Source organism: Coregonus lavaretus (genome assembly GCF_964263955.1).
Source record: "Coregonus lavaretus genome assembly, chromosome: 24".
Taxonomy (NCBI): Eukaryota; Metazoa; Chordata; class Actinopteri; order Salmoniformes; family Salmonidae; genus Coregonus; species Coregonus lavaretus.
In genome coordinates, this window is record NC_140011.1 from 1,384,934 (window position 1) to 1,405,094 (window position 20,161).

The following is a 20,161-nucleotide window of genomic DNA, read 5'->3' on the forward strand; positions in this document are numbered from 1 at the left end:
ACAACCTGGTGGAGGTAGTTTTAAGTGCACCTTAAATTGGGATGACATTTTAAATGAGTGCTTTCAAATCAATCAATGTTATTTAAGCCATTTGGCTGATGAATATGGCTGCTTTTACACCCATTAGTCTTATTAATGCTGATTCAAAGCACATCAGCAATGTTGCTTGTAAACAGCCAGAGAAATCAAATGAATGCAGTTTCAAAGCAGGATTCTGTCCATCGTTTCCATTTTGAGAGATTCAGCCATGGAAGATCTATTTTGACATAGTGCTGCAGTGTTCCCAATATAATGGGCATTGGGGCCTAAGAGTGAAGACAGTACCCACTGAAACACTGAGAGGGGAATTCTGCTTTACTGAATGTTATCTTCAGCATCAGGTAGCCTGCCCACCCATATTCCCCTCTATCTAGAGCTGGGGAGCATGTGAACATGGACATTTTAGCATCTATCACAAGTCCCTCTTTCTCTAGGGAAACAACAGGTCCGGGGGAACAAACCCATTGACATACCATTCCAACACAAGCAAATGGCCCGTCTGAACTAGACGAACATGAAAATCTATCGTCAATTGTAATAACCTGAGCTGGAGGGCCACTTCAGAAGTCGTGTTGAAGCTCTGTCTTCGGCATTAACTGCCTCTCAGATTAGCAAACAAAACAGCAGTTTAGGTCGGCGAGGGGAAATACGTCCAAGTAGATATCCTGCCACACATGTCCGACAGACCGAAACTGGTCAACCAATACCAAGAGGAGCAGGTCCCCACTTCCGCTTCAGATCATGTGGACAGGCGAGGGAAAAAACAACAGCATGACCTGAGATATTTCACAAGATTTTGAAAGATGCATTCCACAAGTTGCCGGTTTGAAACCATACACTGCCACCCCTGTCAATTCAGATAAAGGGTTGGTAAGATAAGCAGAGAAAAATTGATTGAGGGCCTCAATAGCAATCTGATGCAAAGAGGGGAAATCAGGTTTTTTTGGGGGGGGGGGATTTACCACAGACAGAGGTGATGTCATTGGGCGGAAATTCTACTGGTAGGTATGTTGAAAAAAATTGGTTTCCTAAAGATGATGCAACAAACACAACCACGACTTATTAAGAAGGCCAAAACCATGAAAATGTTTGAGCAGAGAGTCTGTTGGACATATCTGCACACACTCATTTTGTCCCTCTCTGACATAAACTGATGTTTTGTTTGCTTGCCTGAAGAGGTTTGGGTCCAAATCGCATCCATTTACATTACATTTTAGTCATTTAGCAGACGCTCTTATCCATCCCTAGTGAGTGTAACTGGGTCACCATGCAAGAGGTAAAAGCTGAGTTCATGTCAAATATTATGCAACACAGGAAACTGGACTCTGGTGTACCTTTCAGGGCGCCCCTTTGGAGACTTGACGAACCAACCAACCTCTAGAAACATCGACTCTCTGCTGAAATCACAACAATATTGATATCTTGACTACAATAGATTGACCTCAAGTGCTCTTTTAGTGCTCTGAAAACAAAACCTAATCCAACTTGCCATTGACATACAGTATGTATCAGCATATTTGGTTCAGAGCACTTAAAGATGCACATTATGGAAGTTATATAATATATTTACCAATTTCTCATCTCATGAAACCACACAAATCCTTAGTTTTAGGCAAATAATGAATTTAGCCTCTAAGTATCTTACAACAAGACATGTTCAATTCACAGTTGAGAGTTAATGCCCAACTATGCTTGAGTAATGTCAGGTCTACCCATTTAATAGCAATTTAGTTTGTTTCCCAAGATTTTGCTAGCTGAGTTCTCTAGTTTTGATTTGAAACAAATACAAGAGTAGAAATGGATCAAATGTTGGACTAAAGCTGTAACCCTGCCTTTGAAAGATCTCTCTATTCCATTAACATGAGTGATGTCTGATAATCACATAAGATTTAGGGTGCTGACGGAATTAACTCATCGGGTATTCACTTTCTCTAGATCTTATATTTGGAGATAATCTGAAGTTTTCATTTAAGTGCAGCTAACTTCTGAATTTAGTGCTAGTAAGGCAGCATGCCATGGTCTCGCCTGATAAACTTCCAATATACAATTTAAAGTCACAAAAGTAGCTACACAATCAGTTTGTATGTGTCATACCACTACAGCTGACGCAGGTGGCAAGTGGGAGCTTTGTGTGCACGTTGCTTAGTTCAGTGCCCACTGCTTGGCTCTGGAATGTAGCTGGAATGCAGAGAATTTCCTCCCACCCAGAGTCGTTCAGAGCGCTCGGCCCCCACTGTGGTGGTGGTGCTCATGAGGCAGGATGAACACTGGTTTTAGGAGGGGAGGGGGAGGGGGAGGGGGAGGGGGGCCTCAATCTCATGCTCTCTCTCCCTTTTCAAATGAGGCTTGGACAATCCCAACGCACGTGTCAACGGCAGGTAGAGGACACTGTAGAAGACATTCCAACAGCAGCCGCAAAGAGAAGAACTATGCAAAGTAGCTATTTCCTAGCTGGAAATGCAGTCAATATGGCTCCTGATGAAATAGAACACACATAAACCCAAGCCACAGAGAACTATGAGAACATCAGTTCTCCAAATAATGCTAAAAGACTCAAATCTCAAGGTCTCTGGAACATTCTAGACAAAGATACACACAACCACCAAACAAACTTGTGCTAGAGGCCCTTTTGAGGGCCAACCTTGGTCTAAAGTTCACAAAAACAATAATGTCTCTCTAATGAGACTCCATGGTTTCTTTGTTCAGTGTTACACGGTGTAGTCCCACTTGAATGTTAATTTCACAAACAAAACATGACTTCCTCTGCCGTGCATTCTAGTCATACCGGAGCTAAAGTAGACAGCTACCGGTCTCCTATCTATCTGACCTGCAAACATGGCAGATGTTACATATTCACTTTGCTGCCTCAGGAGTATAGTGGAGTTCAGAAGAAAAGGCCATAAAAGAGCAAACCTAGCAGACATTTGTAATTTCCCCAAGTTAATAAATACTTTCAGTGGATACATAAGTAGTACAAAGCTCGTAAAACCACATGCCGTGTTCTGTGAATTTCAAAGGCGTTTCGGTTAATTGCCGTTTTCTTATTAGACTGTCGCAATTAATGGGCCGGCCTTGACTGTAATTCTTCAACCGACTGGCCAGCTGTTGGACAAACAGACTGGAAATTGTCTTCTGCAAACTATGTAATCACAATAGAACTCAAAATGACACATTGTTCATACATCAAGACAGCCTATGCATCCACCATTTAAAATATTAACATCCAAGTGTGCTAGTGTCACAGGTTCCCAATTCACCTGGGAATATTATCATCATGGTAACCTAAGCAGGTGCCATTTCCAGCCCTGGCTTTGCTCCCTAGGATACTGTTCCTAGGATATTTGTTAGAGCACTCTTAAGGGGTCTACACAGAATATGCAAACGGAACAAAAGGGGCGCCTCCTTGTAGTGCGCTCCAACATTCGACGTACTCCTGTGCCACATGAAAATTGTACCATGCCGTATTCATCAAGCAATGAAGCTTTCTTGGTTCCTTGATCTGATCTATAGGCTATGCATCAAATTAGCCTATTTTGCATTTATAAGCAAATATAATCTCAGCGACTGTTCAAACAATAAACCAAACAACATTGTAGCTTTATTAGAATCCCTCCAACAATGTATTTTGTTTGGAAGTAATAACTAGAGATTACAGGCTACTTGTAAAAATAGCTGCGAAATATGTGCTTTTTCTCCACGACCAAAACATGATGACATTCTATGTTTAGTTGATATGGAAGTGAATACATTCAAGCAGCATATTAAACTGCGATAATTTTGTAGGATACAAAGGCAAGTATAAGAATATTTGCCAGGGCATATTATTTAAGTATGAATGTGATTATTTCACACAGAGATGTGGGAAGCTAAAAAGGTTAGCTAGCTTGCTATGTTTTTAGCCTAGCTAAAGCCAGCTAGCCAAGCTGCCAGCTAGCCAGGCTGCCAGCTAGCTACTACTAGCAAGGGAAGGCGACTCTTCCTTGTTATCGCCCCCTTGTGAATGGGAGTGGGACCGGCGAGGATATCATGTTACCAAATGGTGTCCCCGCTACTCCAAAAATCCCACTCCACCCACGTGCACACACACAGGCACATAGATCAGCGGAATGGAGCTTGTGTTGCTAGTATGGGAGTCTGTAGATATAGTTCATGAACTGCCCATGACTTTGCCTCATTTATATTGGATGAGATACTGGCTGCTGCAGTCATGAGCGGGCCTCTCTCGGAGATATGACCAAAAAAAATAAATAAAAATATAAAAATATAAAAATATATAAAAAAATAAATAAAAATATATATATAATAAAAACAAAAATAAATAAAATTAAAAATAAATAAAATAAAATAAATAAATAAAAATAATGTTTGGAGCCGCTGTCCTTGTGCACATCAGGATCCTCGCGGGAGATGCAAGCTAACGTGGTCCTCTGTAGCTCAGCTGGTAGAGCACGGCGCTTGTAACGCCAAGGTAGTGGGTTCGATCCCCGGGACCACCCATACACAAAAATGTATGCACGCATGACTGTAAGTCGCTTTGGATAACAGCATCTGCTAAATGGCATATTACATTATTACATTACTAACAGGGGGAAAACAATGGCGCTGCACAAGGCCCATAGGGGTACATGCATGAAACGCAAAGCACCTCTCCCGCCTAACGCTTCAAAATAAATGTCCAAACACAGAACCCCATGGGAGCCCCTCTCAGGGCAAGGCTGGCTAGTGCATGGGGCAGTGGTTGACACCCCCCTACCCTCTAACTATCCCTCTTTCTTTCACTCTCTCTCTCGCTCCACTCATCCGTCCTCACAGTGAGCAGAGGCAACCGCAGCAGCACATTTCACAGGATTTCAGCGGGCCCTCCCCAGTCACATGCGAGAGCGATTCATGGGAGAATCTGGGCCAAATCTACCCAGAGAATTACATGCATGGCCTCTCCCCCAGCACTACTGACAGGGAGGAAGAGAGAAAGGAGAGAAGGAGAGAGTCCGAGAGGGAGAGCAATATGCAAAGTTGGCACTGCAGTAGAACTGCAAAGTTCTCTCCCCATCCCTGTTTTGTTTTTTTGCTTCGCCTAGGACATTAGAAAGTGCATCTGGCTATTCCTGCCTCTGATATTTTCATACAATCACATTTGGCTCATACCTTTATAGATACATGGTGCTGTAGTATTTTTATTCAGTGATCAAATAGCCCTTCGGCCTGAGAACATCATTGCAAAATATCAGTTGGACGTCGCTTTCGGCGTCAATATTTTGACAGCTAGCAGCGAGAGTGCCATCAAATACGAGCTTTGGTACAGCCAGAACGTTTAGTCTGAGACACTAGACATCAAAACAGAGCAAACAAACCATATTAGTGAAGTCAGAGCAGCATGTGAGGCTGACTGTCAGAGGCCACCAGAAGTTGTGTTTGACTAGACTACCAGGCAACAGCTCCATCGTGAGACAGGCTAGTATCTCGCTAATAAAAGCAGAGCCTCGAACAACATGTGTAATGTCTTCCGAGACTCACTCAAACTGGCTAGTGGCTAGTTGAAGAAAAGTGCTACCCTCGATGTCGTCAAAGGCAGGGATACTCAAATGAGGGCGAAAAGGTGAATAACGCAGCATTCAGCCAGGCACAAGCCACGGTTTTCAGCAATCTACTTGAGGAAACATGGCTTCAAACAAAACAACTTGACCTGGGGGAGTGTGTGGAGGCCAAGGCAGCTGCCCAGATGAACGCACTGTGGAAGAAAGGCGTGGCTAAGTAAGCATTTCCAAGCCCTTACATAAACAGCTCTGGCTGTAACTAATGGGGTGGGGGAGGGCTGCCACTCTGGGGTAAAGTGGTAGAGTCAAGGGACCCTCCTCGTTACGTTAAAACAGGCTCACAATCAGAAGAGAGGGCCCCACAATGTATGCCTTTTTTCCAGTGTTGATCTGCCAGCTACCCCCCTATGGACATACATGGAGCATGTGCCTGGGAGAGGACCAATCAATTGGCTCTGACACCGTCTTGTTTACAAGCGGATCGCCCATGGCGAAACCCAGAGGGGATCAGGAGGGAAAAATAACAATCAATCACCCAACCTACTATTACAACTTTCAGTTTATCATCAACACGTAATGCGGTTGTAAAATTATACTTGCCAATCTGGGACACAACAGCCTCTGCGATGAAACACAATAGCTATTGATCCATTTGTTCTGACATTACAGGATTCCCCACTGAGGTTACAGTAGCTTTGAGCACTTAAGTTTCTTCCACAACTGTATGCCTCCACTGATCACCTTTTGGATCTCACACGCCAGTCATTTCACCGGCCTGACGCTGTTTTTAACTCGGGGTTCACTCCCAGCGCACGTAACTCACAATTCCTCTTCCGTCCCCCTCCTTAGAGCCTCATAGTGTTCAATAATTGAACGATTCTTAATAAAGCTACTTTCAGGCCCTTATTAAGCCCTTATTAAAGTAATAAATGAAAGTGTTACTTGGTATAAATACATCAGAAAGACTAGGAAGTCATTAGTCATATATCTTTTATTACAGACAATTCAAAGCAAGGTCCTCATCCGCATAAATGGCCAGCTATAGTTATGCGACTCAAAACTCCTTTGGGTAGAACAGAGTTGGCACAACTTGTTTGTTTTCTTTCCCACCACATTAGCAAAGTTCCAGGAAAAGGAGTGGAGCAATATATTAACAAAAGGCTGTTCAGAACTTGGCAGCTAACAGTTAGAGGCACCTGTCAATATTTAGGTGTCCTTGACCCGGTCTTTTTGAAATATTCAACAGAAACTACAAGCCATGCATTCTTTATCAGCATTTAAGATAGCCTCTCTCAGAGCCATATACACTCACCGGCCAGTTTATTAGGTACAACACCCCGTTCACAAAAATGGATAGACAGTGAGTCACGTGGCTGTGGCTTGCTATATTAAGCAGGCAGACAGAGATCAAGGCATTCAATTACTGTTCAATTGAATGTTAGAATGGGCAAAACGAGTGACCTAAGCAGCTTTGAGTGTGGTATGATCCAGTAGCTCATAAACAGCCGCCCTCCTGGGCTTTTAACACACAACAGTGTCTAGGGTTGACCGAGAATGGTGTGACAAACAAAAAACATCCAGTCAGTAGTGAAATCAGCTTGTTGATGGGAGAGATCGAAAGAGAATGGCAAGAATCGTGCAAGCTAACAGGTGGGCCACAAACAGACAAATAATGGAGCAGTACAACAGTGGTATGCAGAACGGCATCTCGGAACGCACAACTCGTCTTACTTGTCACTGATGGGCTATTTCAGCAGACGACCACATCGGGTTCCACTCCTATCAGCATATCTGCTTTCACTGGACAGCTTCATAGGTTTTGAAAACTATCAGAAATAAACAGTACAACACGTAAGAGTCAATTATCACTTATCAACAGCTATGGAGGAGAAAGTGGCGCTCTCGGAACGTTCAGACAGAAACCGCACTGGCCCAACTCTCTCTCTCTCCCTCGATATAGATAGATATATATATATATATATATATATATATATATATATATATATATATATATATATATATATATATATATATATATATACATACATACATACATACACACACACAGTATATGACTCCGGCCTCTCTCACCTCCATAAGCCTCTAGAACACTCACATAATGTTTCCTACTCTTTGTTCTTATTTCCTTAGTTGCTGCCTCAACTTTGCAGTTGTGTGTAGTGTCAGCGACATATGATTTTTGGAGGCCTGTTTTCAGAACATGTCACGTGAACGTGTGTGTGTGTGTGTATATACACGTCTCTGTGTATGTGGGCTGTGTTGAATGCGTCTACTGAGGGCCTGCAGGAGACCCGTTGTTTTAACTGGTAATCTGACCCTGTTAAGGCGGGGACCCATGTGTTTACTTTTCACATGTAATCTCCAGTTTGCCTCGTCCTGGTGCTAACTAAACAGAATCTGGGAGGGGTGACCCTAGGCCTGCCGACACGCCTAAAGGGGATGGAAATATCCAGGCCTTTTGTTGGCGGCCTCCAGCTCTGAGCGTTGAGTTAACCCGGGCGTTAAACAGCCAGTTCTGGTGACCGTGGGGAGGCCCAGGCAGGCTGGTTAGACAAAATGTAAACCCCACCTCCAACCCTCAGGAGTCCAAGGCTACCACAGCTCACTGGGGCAGGGCCACAGAAACAGGCCTACAACCAGGCTTCGCTCTCTCTCCCTCTCTCTCAACAACGCATGACCATTGGAAAGGATATCAGATAAGGTCTTGGTTAAAGATAGCCGTTAAATCTAGGCTTGGGCGGTATCCAGATTTTCATACCTTCATACCGACCTTGTGCCATACCGGGATATTCGGTAATACCGGCACCGAACACAAGGGGCGCTGTTTTGAAACCCCACTGAGGCTCTGTAATACGAAGGTTAGCATCCCATTACAAACATTTTATACAGTCTCTGACCTAAACTATACAAGTGTACAAGTAACTGAAAAATACTCACAGTTTGCTGCACGCAAAAAACAAACATTAGACAGCAAGGCTCTTGATCCAGCAAGAGATCCAGCAAGAGAGCAACTAGATCATCTGGCACGTGCAGCACAACAGTGAGTGACTCACAAGGCTCCGGTCTCTCGTTGTTGAGTGCTTGTAAACAAACACCACGTGACTGGGGACTGCCGGGAAGCTTCATAATGAACAATTATGTGACAGGTGAAATGAAGAATGCAATCTTCTTTATCTACTAACATATTGCACAAGTTGACTGCAGGTACTTACTTAAAAAGTAGCTACAAATATTCACATGAATTAAAAAACTTGAAATAAATAGTTTCAACTTTATTGAAAAACCATCCTGTGGCTTTTTCCAAATACCCCAGTATGCGGTATACCGCCCAAGCCTAGTTAAGAAATGTGCCCCCCAAAAAGTGCAAAGATATTCAAAAGACAAAGAAAGTGATTTCTGTGGATTACATAAACATAAACTTCTAAGAACTCACTTCTGGTATGGGCTCCACCAAATCATATACCAATTACCACAAATAGCATTAGGCTTTTCGGAACGAGTTGGAGAGTGGCAAAGGACAAAAAGGTGGCTTTTGACCCCCATGTAAAGAATTACATTTGAGAGCATTCTAGCCCCGGTTGGCCTAGCAACTGCATTTCAGAATACAGCCCGGAGCAACTGCTCGTTATAAACATTGTCATGTCACCTTTATAAAAGCTTTACATTTACCCAGGCAAGTCTTAAACCTTGGCCAGGAGTTTTATGGTATGGGAAAAAGTGATACCTACCTTTCAACAAAAGTGTTTGACGCAATGTTTGCATTGTTTTCGTGATAAAATGTCATTTCTATATCTTTAGTGAAGGGGGAGAATCGATTCAGTTACATATTATTTTGGAACGATATTATAAATCAACACTTTGACTCAAATACAATAATTGTTTATTGATATATTTTGCTAGTTAGCGTTAGCTAGATCTAGCCAGCTGTACCTGCGCCAAATAGCTTGTCATGGTAATAGCTCTTCTTTTTAAATAGTGAGACAACATGTTTTCAGCACTTCTATTTCCATGACTGATCAAAACTAATTTCCCCATGCTCTCTCATCTCTCTGCAGCAGACATATAGTGAGCAATATGTTTGGAATATCAAATTGCAATAAAAGCGTAGTATTGAATCGCAATAAATATATAAATTGTGAGAATCGCAATACATATCGTATCGGTACCTAAGTATCGTGATATCGTATCGTGAGGTCCCTTGCAATTGCCAGCCCTACTGCCTTCAGAAAATATTAATACTAGGGTTGAATGGCTGGAACCCGGTTACCGAGATTTACCGCCCAAAACCACTCCCTTTTCCTGGGATAAATAACTGCGAGAAACCGGTAAATTATAATAAATTATTTATATGAACAGCATGACGTGAAATGGAACTGTTAAATGATATGCAATGTCTAAATCTGGATTCTCTACAGCCTTCTCTCTGGTCACTGCATGATGAATCATCAACGCTCAGGGTGGGGACCGACAGCCCATCTCCTCAGCATGTAGAACTGTCATCTCATCATGGTTTCTTATTGTGACAGGTAGGCCTACTTTTGCTGCAGCATAGCCTATGCTACAGTAACATAAAGACCGAATGCGTGTCTAATTTACACTTCTCCATCTGGCTTTTGGGGGTCAACTTCTTTTTTAATTGTAACAATTATTTTTTTATTGCGGCTGCAGTTTTAATACACTCCTATATCGTTACTTTAAATCAGTGCACGAGTGAGCACTCTCTTGCAGTCATTCTCTCTCTGCATCAATTCAATTCAAATTGCATCTAAAATAGATAATCATATTTAATATTGATAGCCTATATAGGCCTATACAGTGCATTCAGAAAGTATTAGGACCCCTTCCCTTTTTCCACATTTTGTTACGTTACAGCCTTATTCTAAAATTGATTAAATCATGTTTTCCCTCAATCTACACACAATACCCCCTTATGACAAAGTGAAAACAGGTTCTTAGACATTTTTGAAAATGTATTAAAAATAAAAAACAGAAATAACTTATTTACATAAGTATTCAGACCCTTTGCTATGGGACATGAAATTGAGCTCAAGTGCATCCTGTTTCCATTGATCATCCTTGAGATGTTTCTGCAACTTGATTGGAGTCCACCTGTGGTAAATTCAATTGATTGAACATGATTTGGAAAGGCACACACCTGTCTATATAAGGTCCCACAGTTGACAGTGCATGTCAGAGCAAAAACCAAGCCATGATGTCGAAGGAATTGTCCGTAGAGCTCCGAGAGGATTGTGTCGAGGCACAGATCTGGGGAAGGGTACCAAAAAATGCAGCATTGAAGGCCCACAAGAACACAGTGGCCTCCATCATTAAATGGAAGAAGTTTGGAACCACCAAGACTCTTCCTAGAGCTGGCTGCCTGGCTAAACTGAGCAATCGGGGAGAAGGGCCTTGGTCAGGGAGGTGACGAAGAACCCGATGGTCACTCTGACAGAGCTCCAGAGTTCCTCTGTGGAGATGGGAGAACCTTCCAGAAGGACAACCATCTCTGCAGCACTCCACCAATCAGGCCTTTATGGTAGAGTGGCCAGACGGAAACCACTCCTCAGTAAAAGGCACATGACAGCCCGCTTGGAGTTTGCCAAAAGGCACCTAAAGGACTCTCAGACCATGAGTAACAAGAGTATCTGGTCTGATGAAACAAGATTTAACTCTTTGGCCTGAATACCAAGCTTCACGTCTGGAGGAAACTGACACCATCCCTACAGTGAAACATGGTGGTGGCAGCATCATGCTGTGGGGATGTTTTTCAGCGGCAGGGACTGGGAGACTAGTCAGGATCGAGCGAAAGATGAACGGAGCAAAGTACAGAGAGATCCTTGATGAAAACCTGCTCGAGAGCACTCAGGACCTCAGACTGGGGCGAAGGTTCACCTTCCAACAGGACAACGACCCTAACCACACAGCCAAGACAACGCAGGAGTGGCTTCGGGACAAGTCTCTGAATGTCCTTGAGTGGCCCAGCCAGAGCCCGGACTTGAACCCGATCAAACATCTCTGGAGAGACCTGAAAATAGCTGTGCAGCGACGCTCCCCATCCAGCCTGACAGAGCTTGACAGGATCTGCAGAGAAGAATGGGAGAAACTCCCTAAATACAGGGGTGCCAAGCTTGTAGTGTCATGCCCAAGAAGACTTGAGCTTGTAATCGCTGCCAAAGGTTCTTCAACAAAGTACTGAGTAAAGGGTCTGAATACTTATGGAAATGTGATATTTCAGTTTTTTATTTTTAATACATTTGCAAAAATTTCTAAGAACCTGTTTTTTGTTTGTTATTATGGGGTATTCTGTGTAGATTGATGAGGGAAAAAACGATTTAATCTATTTTAGAATAAGGCTGTAATGTAACAAAATGTGGAAAAGGTCAAGGGGTCTGAATACTTTCCGAATGCACTGTATACTGTAGATGTCCTAGCCTACCTCTTTCAGGTAATAAATTAAATGCAGTATTACCCTTATATTAAGCTAATGAATGATGGGTTATGCATAATAAGCTTCTAAGTTATAGCCTCTGTCTCTTGTGCAATACGCACGCACCTGTGCTCCGCTGGCCTCCCTCTGTAAAAAAGGCTCCTTAGCTTAGACATTATTATTTTTTTAGCATTTCTTATACCAATAGACTATTCGAAGAGCTCTTGTTTGCTGAATGTTAAATACAGCAGCCAATAGAACTCAGGGGTAGCTTGAAAGAAGAGCGAACGCGCAATGCCGGTAGGCTATAGCAGTTATTTATTCAGACCCATAACCATTCGAACCTCGTCAAGAGAAGTGAAAGCCTTCTGCATCTCATTCTAGTCCTATATTATTCAAGCATGTGTAAGGGTTGGTGTGAGATGTGACCCAGGTGCGGTGCAGGATACACATTAGGCAGTAGGCAGAGATGGTGAAACAAGGATCTTTACTGGTGGTCCCAAAACCAGGATACAAAATAACGGACTTCTCACAATAAAATAAAGGAAGAGCAAATTGGTCTCCAAAAACAGGCTGACAGCAAACATACGAAATACTAACTACGACTGAAAACAACAATGAAACAGGGAGAACACTTCTCAAGTACCTGTACATAGGTCTCCGATCAGACACTGATTAGTACTGTTGGGCATTGAGAAACTAGCAGAGAAAACAGAGCAAGGGAACACAGGGAAGTGAGGGCATAAATACACCGGTGAACAGGTAGACACACAGGTGACACCAATTGGATAATGATTAGTCCAGACTGTGAGTGAGGAGGTGCCTAAGGTTGTCGGAGGTTGACACCTAGTGGGTCGCTCCGGAACTGCGAACCACTCCTGTAACAAGCATGTCATTAAAATGATGAAGATAAGGACAAAAAAACGTATTTCATTTAACTGTTGAAAGCGAGGAAAGAATGAAGCAACACTAGAGAGAGAAAGAGAAGGTAGGCTAATAACATTAGGGGAAATATTACGAAAAATGTAAATCAAATTCGCTAGCCTATACTTGTAATTCTGTGAGCCGCATGAGCTGCACCAGAATCACATGTTCTCTCCCTGCTTTATCATGGTTTGAACGAGGTGCGTAATTCCAGTCATATAATATAGTATAATACAATACAGTACACTAATACAATCCACAGTCAAAAAGATTAGCCTACTGGAGCTTGTTTCATTTATTTACCTAAGAGACCATTGCTACATCTATGTGCTTTCATGATTTTCTGTCGTGCGCAATGTGCAGTAGCCTATATATCATATAGCCTATGTATTGGATAATGGCACAATCATTTGGGCTTTTTTGGGCATGGGCTCATTAAATGTCTTTAATGTAGTGCTCATAAGATGTATTCAATCAGGCTCAGGTTGCATCAGGTTTGAATTTTCGATCAAAGCTCTAATCAAATCCAGACATAGGCCTATTTATATATTAATTCATTTATATTAATTATTTATTTATATTTTATAATGCTTTTGAATGACACTTCCGGTTTTGCCGGGAAATACCGGGTTACCCGGGAGAAAAGTGATTTATTCTTGGGATGGAACATTTGTAAAATACCGGGAAAATATTAAACCCTAATTCATACCCCTTGACTTATTCCACATTTTGTTGTGTTACAGCCTGAATTCAAAATGTATTAAATATTTGTTTTAAATACCTCATCCATCTACAGTCAATAACCCATAATGACAAAGAGAAAACATGACATAAGTATTCACACTCCTGAGCAGGGGCGGTGTGTTCATTAGGGCGATATGGGCGACGCACTGCCAAACGGGAAAAGGAAGGGATTTTTTTTCTAATCAATTATATCACGGCAACAGTAGTTATCAGTGTTCTAATCTAGACGTCTGATCTGCCACTAAATGTCCAATCAGGCTAAAGTCGTGCTTAAAATGGCCCCGCCCCTTTTGGGGCGATTTCAGTCAGGTTGAAAATCGCCCCAGAAGTCTCTCATAGACTCTCATGTAAAATCTTTTTTTTTCAAATATCAGAGCTTTCAATACAATCTCTATGGGTTCCGGGAGGGCTTGCACTTACGCGCTTTCGTCATACGTAACATAACCATGAACGTAACTAAGAAAAGAGCGGGTAGCAGCGTCAATCAATTCACGTACTACTGTCAAGATGGCTAGCGTTCAGTGCAACTCGATTGTCTCTTTGAAAGAAGTTCCTTTTTGTCGGCGAACAAATCAAGATAAATTGGCAACGAAACAATTAGGACCTCCCAGACCAAATTTAATAATTCAACAGGTTTTTACTAAAGGGGGAAAGTCCTACACCCGAGGATTTTCCAAAAATTGGTACGAACGAAAAACCTGGCTAGCAGGCTGCGATGTAGCTAATGCAGTCTTCTGCTACCCCTGCTTACTCTTTCACCCTGAAGGCGGCACGGCAGACAGCACCGCTTGGACAGCGACTGGTGTAACGGACATGCACCATCTTTCAGAAAAGATTAAGAAACATGAGCTGTCAAAGACCCACATGGATAGCTGTTTGAGATTGTCTGCTTTGGGGAGAGTGAACATTGCCACTCAACTGGATGAGGGATACAGGCTAGCTGTCCGCCGCCACAACGATGAGGTTAGCAAGAACCGCCACATCCTCAGCCGGCTAATCCAGTGTGTGAAGTTTTGCGGAGTGTTTGAGTTAGCTTTACGAGGCAAAGATGAAACTGAGGGCTCCACCAACCCTGGTATTTTTCTTGGACTTGTCAACTTTGTGGCACAATTAGATGAGGTGTTTTATGGAAATGCATATTGTTTCTGCAGTGTTGAGGAATGTGAAAGAACACCCTTGATTATTTTTATTGTGATAACTTATTTTGCTTTTGTAAGCCAACACTTTTGAGATCAGTCAATAAATGCTTCTGGTATTGACTTATATGCTGCCCCTGTCTTCATGTTGTTGCTGGACATATATTTTTTTAAATGTGTGTAGGTCACCTAAATCATCAGAAAAATTGCCCCCCCTGAGAATTTTTTCAGGAGCCGCCACTGCTCCTGAGTCAATACTTTGTAGAAGCACCTTTGGCAGCGATTACAGCTGTAAGTCTTTCTGGGTAAGTCTGTTACAGGAATGGCACCAGAGGGGATGGCTGCCATTTTACGGGCTCCTAACCAATTGTGCGTTCTTTGTAACTTATTTTGTACATCATTTTTCTGCCACCGTCTCTTATGAACGAAAAGAGCTTCTGGATATCAGGACAGTGATTACTCACCTCGAACTGGACGAAGATTTTTTCTTTAATGAGTCGGACGCGAAGGATTTACTGCTGCTACCGGACAAGGGCCAAATCCCCGTCATTCGCTTGAATAGGAGATGCCGATACAGGGGACGCAGATCTGGGTGCCTTGTGAGAATTAGTCGGCGAGTGGGTAACCCGCCTCTACCATCCGTCCCATTTGCCAACGTTGCAATCATTGGGAATAAACTGGATGAGCTCTGTTCGAGACTATCCTACCAACGGGACATTAAAAACTGTAATATCTTATGTTTCACCGAGTCGTGGCTGAAAGACGACATGGATGACATACAGTTGGATGGGTTTTCCGTGCATCGGCAAGACAGAACAGCTACCTCCGGTAAGACGAGGGGTGGTGGTGTGTCTATTTATCAATAACAGATGGTGCGCGAAATCTAATATTAAAGAAGTCAATAGGTTTTGCTCGCCTGAGGTAGAGTACCTCATGATAAGCTGTAGACCACACTATCTATATTTATCATAGCTGTCAATTTACCACCACAAACTGATGCTGGCACTAAGACTGCACTCAACGAGCTGTATAAGGCCATATGCAAACAAGAAAATGCTCATCCAGAGGTGGCGCTCCTAGTGGCCGGGGACTTTAATGCAGGTAAACTTAAATCCGTTTTACCTAATTTCTACCAGCATGTAACATGTGCAACCAGAGGAATAAAAACTCTAGACCACCTTTACTCCACACACAGAGACGCGTACAAAGCTCTCCCTCGCCCTCCATTTGGTAAATCTGACCATAACACTATCCTGCTGATTCCTGCTTACAAACAAAAACTAAATCAGGAAGTACCAGTACCAGCAGGAAGCATCAGCTTCATCAATAAGTGCCTCGATGATGTTGTCCCCACCAGAAGCCATGGATTACAGGCAACATCCGCACTGAGCTAAAGGGCAGAGCTGCTGCTTTCAAGGAGCGGGACTCTAACCCGGACACTTATAAGAAATCCCGCTATGCCCTCCGACGAACCATCAAACAGGCAAAGCGTCAATACAGGACTAAGATTAAATCCTACTACACCGCCTCTGATGCTCGTCGGATGTGGCCGGGATTGCAAACAATTACGGACTACAAAGGGAAGCCCAGCCACGAGCTGCCAGTGACAAAAGCCTACCAGACAAGCTAAATACCTTCTATGCACGCTTCGAAGCAAGCAACACTGAAGCATGCGTGAGAGCACCATCTGTTCCGGACAACTGTGTGATCACGCTCTCCATAGCCGATGGGAGTAAGACCTTAAAACAGGTCAACAATCACAAAGCAGCAGGGCCAGAAGGATTACCAGAACGTGTACTCAGAGAATGCGCTGACCAACTGGCATGTGTCTTCACTGACACTTTCAACCTGTCCCTGACCGAGTCTGTAATACCAACATGTTTCAAGCAGACCACCATAGTCCCTGTGCCCAAGAACGCCTTGGTGACCTGCCTAAATGACTACCGACCCGTAGCACTCACATCTGTAGCCATGAAGTGCTTTGAAAGGCTGGCCATTTCTCACATTAACATTATCATCCCAGAAACCCTACACTCACTCCAATTCGCAAATTATAATGGTCCAAACACACCAAGACAGTCGTGAAGAGGGCACGACAACTCCTATTTCCCCTCATGAGACTGAAAAGATTTGGCATGGGTCCTTAGGTCTGACTGGTTGCATCCCCGCCTGGTATGGCAACTGCTCGGAGGCACAAGGCGCTACAGAGGGTAGTGCGTATGGCCCAGTACATCACTGGGGCCAAGCTTCCTGCCATCCAGGACCTCTATACCAGGCGGTGTCAGAGGAAGGCCCTAAAAATTCAGTCACCCTAGTCATAGACTGTTCTCTCTGCTACCGCACGGCAAGCGGACCGGAGCACCAAGTCTAGGTCCAAAAGGCTCCTTAACATCTTCTACCCCCAAGCCATAAGCCCGCTGAACAATGAATCAAATGGCTACCCGGACTATTTGCATTGACGCTGCTGCTACTCGCTGTTTATTATCAATGCATAGTCACTTTACCCCTACCTACATCTACATATTACCTCAATTACCTTGACTAACCTGTACCCCCACACATTGACTCGATACCGGTTCCCCCTGGATATAGCCTCGTTACTGTTATTTTTGTATTTTTTATTTTACTTTAGTTTATTTAGTAAATATATTCTTAACTCTTTTTTTTTTACTGCATTGTTGGTTAAGGGCTTGTAAGTAAGCATTTCACGGTAAAGTCTAGATTTGACGTCTCTAAAAGCTTGTGCAACATTTGCCCATCATTCTTTTCAAAATTCTTCAAGCTCTGTCAATTTGGTTGTTGATCATTACTAGACAACCATTTTCAGGAACATTCACTGTATTCTTGGTAAGCAACTCCAGTGTAGATTTGACCTTGTGTTTTAAGTTATTGTCCTGCTAAAAGATGAATTCATCTCCCAGTGTCTGGTGGAAAGCAGATTTAACTAGGTTTTCCTTCAGGATTTTGCCTGTGCTTAGCTCCATTCCATTTATTTTTTATCCTGAAAAACTCGCAATTCCTTAATGATTACAAGCATACCCATAACATGATGCAGCAACCACTATGCTTAAGAATATGGAGAGCGGTACTCAGACATGTGTTGTATTGGATTTGCCCCAAACATAACACTTTGTATTCAGGACAAAAAGTGAATTGCTTTGCCACAGTATTACATAAGTGCCTTGTTGCAAACAGGATGCATGTTTTGGAATATTTTTATTAATCCAAAGTGTATTTAATAACTTCACCATGCTCAAAGGGATATTCATGCGTGCTTTTTTAGTTTTACCCATCTACCAAATAGGTGCCCTTCTTTGCGAGGCATTGGAAAACCTCCCTGGTCTTTGTGGTAGAATCTGTGATTTAAATTCACTGCTCGACTGAGGGACATTACTGATAATTGTATGTGTGGGGTACAGAGATGAGGTAGTCATTCAAAAATCATGTTAAACACTATTATTGCACACAGAGTCCATGCAACTTATTATGGGACTTGTTCAGCAACTTTTTACTCCTGAACTTATTTAGGTTTACCATAACAAAGGGGTTGAATACTTATTGACTCAAGACATTTCAGCTTTTCATTTGTAATTCATTTGCTTAAAAAAATGATTGACATTATGGGGTATTGTGTGTAGACCAGTGAACAAAAAATCTCAATTTAATCAATTTTAAATTCAGGCTGTAACACAACAAAATGTGGAAAATTCAAGAGGTGTGAATACTTTATGAAGGCACTGTAAATTGTTAGAAATGGTCTGCATCAAACACTGTTGTAAAACAAAGAAGTGTTTCCATCTAGGTCCTAGAAGACCTCTAAACTAGGAGATAAATTGAATGTGAACCTGTGTCAAATAAATACTAGTAAAATTAATTGTTTCTCTGCAAAATCTCTATTGGACTGGAAAACCCCAATACTTGAATTAAAACTAATCACTGAAAACTAAATGTTGAAAGCTACACTGAGTAATTGAAAACCAATCTGTACGCGGCCATCTCCGCCACAAAATATAAACATAGCGCCTTTAAACATATCTTGATGGTGGAGTTGGCAGTGGAAATAGGGGTGCAGTGGTCAAACCAGACAGTTCTGGATGACAAGATCAAAGCATCAAAGCACTCTTCGCATTCTACTCAGCGCCTCAGTGAGAGCGCTAGTCATGTGATTCGGTGGGAATAGCTCAGTGGCTCACCTTGACTCCACCAAAGGGTCCGTTCTATCCCCGAGAGGCAAAGTGTCGCATTTCACATGCCACTTTACCGACCCTGCATTGCACATTGGTACAGAGGAGATCCTCTGGTCTGGTTCACAAAAGGCTCTCCACTCACTGTCAAAAAGGAGCAGGGCTGAAGTGGGATGTTACATAATACCCTGTCACCCTATCCGGTGTATGTGACAATACAAAAAAAATACAATAAAAAACAATGATATCTACAGTATATATACAGTACCAGTCAAAAGTTTGGACACACCTACTCATTGAAGGATTTTTCTTTATTTTTACTATTTTCTACATTGTAGAATAATAGTGAAGACATCAAAACTATGAAATAACACATATGGAATCATGTAATAACCAAAAAAGTGTTCAACAAATCAAAATATATTTGATATTTGAGATTCTTCAAATAGCCACCCTTTGCCTTGATGACAGCTTTGCACACTCTTGGCAATCTCTCAAGCAGCTTCACCTGGAATGCTTTTCCAACAGTCTTGAAGGAGTTCCCACATATGCTGAGCACTCTGCCATCAGACTCATCCCAAACCATCTGAATTGGGTTGAGATCGGGGGATTGTGGAGGCCAGGACATCTGATGCAACATCACTCTCCATATTGGTAAAATAGCCCTTACACAGCCTGGAGGTGTGTTGGGTCATTGTCTTGTTGAAAAACAAATGATAATCCCACTAAGTCCAAACCAGATGGGATGGCGTATCAATGCAGAATGCTGTGGTAGCCATGCTGGTTAAGTGTGCCTTGAATTCTAAATAAATCACAGACAGTGTCACCAGCAATGCACCCCCACACCATCACACCTCATCCTCCATGCTTCACGGTGGGAACCACAAATGTGGAGATCATCAGTTCACCTACTCTGCGTCTCACAAAGACACAGCGGTTGGAACCAAAAATCTCAAATTTGGACTTATCAGACCAAAGGACAGATTTCCACTGGTCTAATGTCCATTGCTCGTGTTTCTTGGCCCAAGCAAGTCTCTTCTTATTATTGGTGTCCTTCAGTAGTGGTTTCTTTGCAGCAATTCGACCATGAAGGCCTGATTCACGCAGTCTCCTCTGAACAATTCATGTTGAGCTGTCGGTTACTTGAACTCC

General features: G+C 42.6%; 1 protein-coding gene across 4 annotated transcripts in view; it reads right to left on the bottom strand.

Annotated features, from left to right (window-relative positions):
• The window catches only part of LOC311100102 (mitogen-activated protein kinase kinase kinase 1-like), a 116,664-nt gene that overhangs the window by 82,405 nt on the left and 14,098 nt on the right, over positions 1 to 20,161 (bottom strand). The window contains exon 1 of one of the 4 annotated variants that reach the window (XM_084140849.1): positions 7,305 to 7,363. The exons of the other annotated variants lie outside the window; for them this stretch is intronic. The gene's annotated coding sequence lies outside the window, so the exon portion shown is untranslated. Of the gene's footprint in view, positions 1 to 7,304; positions 7,364 to 20,161 lie in introns of those variants that run through there. 4 annotated transcript variants of the gene reach the window in all.